At 12.6% G+C, this 2,500-nt stretch overlaps 1 protein-coding gene across 1 annotated transcript in view; it reads right to left on the bottom strand.

Moving 5' to 3' along the window:
• Positions 1–2,500, bottom strand: part of LOC6041469 (cuticle protein AMP1B) — a 25,909-nt gene that overhangs the window by 17,610 nt on the left and 5,799 nt on the right. The window lies entirely within an intron of this gene.

The following is a 2,500-nucleotide window of genomic DNA, read 5'->3' as shown; positions in this document are numbered from 1 at the left end:
TATTTTGTATTTTTGTATTTTTGTATTTTTGTATTTTTGTATTTTGTATTTTTGTATTTTTGTATTTTTGTATTTTTGTATTTTTGTATTTTTGTATTTTGTATTTTGTATTTTTGTATTTTTGTATTTTTGTATTTTTGTATTTTTGTATTTTTGTATTTTTGTATTTTTTATATTTTTATGTATTTTTGTATTTTTGTATTTTGTATTTTGTATTTTGTATTTTTGTATTTTTGTATTTTTGTATTTTTGTATTTTGTATTTTTGTATTTTTTTGTATTTTGTATTTTTGTATTTTTGTATTTTGTATTTTGTATTTTTGTATTTTTGTATTTTTGTATTTTTGTATGTATTTTTGTATTTTTGTATTTTTGTATTTTTTATGTTTTTGTATTTTTTATTATTTTTGTATTTTTGTATTTTTGTATTTTTGTATTTTTGTATTTTTGTATTTTTGTATTTTTGTATTTTGTATTTTTGTATTTTTGTATTTTGTATTTTTGTATTTTTGTATTTTTGTATTTTTGTATTTTTGTATTTTTGTATTTTTGTATTTTTTGTATTTTGTATTTTTGTATTTTTGTATTGTATTTTTGTATTTTTGTATTTTGTATTTTTTTGTATTTTTGTATTTTGTATTTTTGTATTTTTGTATTTTTGTATTTTTGTATTTTGTATTTTTGTATTTTTGTATTTTGTATTTTTTGTATTTTTGTATTTTTGTATTTTTGTATTTTGTATTTTTGCCTGTATTTTTGTATTTTTGTATTTTGTATTTTTGTATTTTTGTATTTTTATTTTTGTATTTTTGTATTTTTGTATTTTTGTATTTTTGTATTTTTGTATTTTGTATTTTTGTATTTTTGTATTTTTGTATTTTTGTATTTTGTATTTTTTGTATTTTTGTTTTTGTATTTGTATTTTGTATTTTGTATTTTTGTATTTTTGTATTTTGTATTTTTATATTTTGTATTTTTTGTATTTTTTGTATTTTTGTATTTTTATTTTTGTATTTTGTATTTTTGTATTTTTGTATTTTATGTATTTTTGTATTTTTGTATTTTTTGTATTTTTGTATTTTTGTATTTTGTATTTTTGTATTTTTGTATTTTTGTATTTTTTTTATATTTTGTATTTTTGTATTTTTGTATTTTTGTATTTTTGTATTTTTTGTATTTTTTGTATTTTTGTATTTTTTGTATTTTTGTATTTTTGTATTTTGTATTTTGTTTTTTGTATTTTTGTATTTTTTTGTATTTTGTATTTTGTATTTTTGTATTTTTGTATTTTGTATTTTGTATTTTTGTATTTTTGTATTTTTGTATTTTTGTATTTTTGTATTTTGTATTTTTGTATTTTTGTATTTTTGTATTTTTTGTATTTTTGTATTTTTGTATTTTTGTATTTTTGTATTTTTGTATTTTTTGTATTTTGTATTTTTTGTATTTTTTGTATTTTGTATTTTGTATTTTGTATTTTTGTATTTTTGTATTTTGTATTTTTGTATTTTTGTATTTTTGTATTTTTGTATTTTTGTATTTTTGTATTTTGTATTTTTGTATTTTTTGTATTTTTGTATTTTTGTATTTTGTATTTTTGTATTTTTGTATTTTGTATTTTTGTATTTTGTATTTTTGTATTTTTGTATTTTGTATTTTTTGTATTTTTGTATTTTGTATTTTTGTATTTTTGTATTTTTGTATTTTAGTTTTTGTATTTTTGTATTTTGTATTTTTGTATTTTTGTATTTTTGATTTTGTATTTTTGTATTTTTGTATTTTTGTATTTTGTATTTTTGTATTTTTGTATTTTTGTATTTTGTATTTTGTATTTTTGTATTTTTGTATTTTTGTATTTTTGTATTTTGTATTTTTGTATTTTTGTATTTTTGTATTTTGTATTTTTGTATTTTGTATTTTTGTATTTTGTGTATTTTTGTATTTTGTATTTTTGTATTTTTGTATTTTTTGTATTTTTGTATTTTTTGTATTTTTGTATTTTTGTATTTTTGTATTTTGTATTTTTTGTATTTTTGTATTTTTGTATTTTTGTATTTTGTATTTTTGTATTTTTGTATTTTGTATTTTTGTATTTTTGTATTTTTGTATTTTGTATTTTGTATTTTTGTATTTTTGTATTTTTGTATTTTTGTATTTTTGTATTTTTGTATTTTTGTATTTTTGTATTTTTGTATTTTGTATTTTTGTATTTTGTATTTTGTGTTCATTTTTGTATTTTTGTATTTTGTATTTTTGTATTTTTGTATTTTTGTATTTTGTATTTTTGTATTTTTATGTATTTTTGTATTTTGTATTTTTGTATTTTTATTTTTGTATTTTTGTATTTTGTATTTTGTATTTTTGTATTTTTGTATTTTTGTATTTTGTATTTTTGTATTTTGTATTTTGTATTTTGTATTTTTGTATTTTTGTATTTTTGTATTTTTTATATTTTTGTATTTTGTATTTTTGTATTTTTGTATTTTTGTATTTTTTATATT

Source organism: Culex quinquefasciatus, chromosome 3, assembly GCF_015732765.1.
Source record: "Culex quinquefasciatus strain JHB chromosome 3, VPISU_Cqui_1.0_pri_paternal, whole genome shotgun sequence".
Lineage (NCBI taxonomy): Eukaryota > Metazoa > Arthropoda > Insecta > Diptera > Culicidae > Culex > Culex quinquefasciatus.
Note: the sequence above shows the minus strand (reverse complement) of the source record. Positions and strands in the feature narration are given on the sequence as shown.